This window comes from Pteropus alecto, unplaced genomic scaffold (assembly GCF_000325575.1).
Source record: "Pteropus alecto unplaced genomic scaffold, ASM32557v1 scaffold38, whole genome shotgun sequence".
In the NCBI taxonomy this organism is placed as follows: Eukaryota; Metazoa; Chordata; class Mammalia; order Chiroptera; family Pteropodidae; genus Pteropus; species Pteropus alecto.
The window spans coordinates 1,659,835-1,660,735 of NW_006442512.1; positions in this window are offsets into that span (position 1 = coordinate 1,659,835).

Genomic DNA, 901 nt, shown 5'->3' on the forward strand with positions numbered 1-901 from the left:
TTCCCAAAAAAACTAAAAATTGACCTGCCGTATGATCCAGCAATCCCTCTACTGGGTATTTACCCCAAAGACTTGAAAATCCATATCCGTAAAGATATTTGCGCACCAATGTTCATAGCAGCATTATACACAGTGGCCAGGACATGGAAGCAACTGAAATGTCCTACAACAGATGATTGGCTAAAGAAGCTGTGGTACATATATACAATGGAATATTACTCAGCCATAAGAAGGGATGAAATATGCCATTTACAACAACATGGATGGATTTCGAAATAATCATACTAAGCAAAATAAACTAGATAGAAAAAGTTGAAAATCACATGATATCACTTACATGTGAGATATAAACCTAGAAACAACAAATGAACAGGACAAACAGAGACTCAGGGACAGGGACAGTGGTTACCAGATGGTAGGGGGATGGGGGAATGGGGGAGGGCAGAGGTAGACGGGGGAAACAATTTAAATCATTTCTTCATTTAAAAAATCAATCAATCAATCAATTTTAAAAAATAAAAAATAAAGAAAAGTTAAAAAAATGTCACATCAAGGACCAGGAGGCCAGAATAAATCGGACTTATAGAATGGCGAGGCTGTTCATATTTGGTCTACCTTTAACCAGTATGTTATATATTTTCATATGTTTTTATGTTACTAATTACATCTTTTTATATCAGCACAAAGAACTTCTTTCAGTATTTCTTATAAGGTAGATCCAGTGGTGATGAACACCTTTAGCTTTTGTTTGTTAAGGAAAGTCTTCATCTCATAGAAGACAACTTAAAATAGCAAAGCCAATATGATATATATTAGGCAATAATATGTTAATAAGATTAATTATATTTTAAGATTGAAAATTAAACCTTTAAATTATATTGTCATCTAACATTGTAGGGCA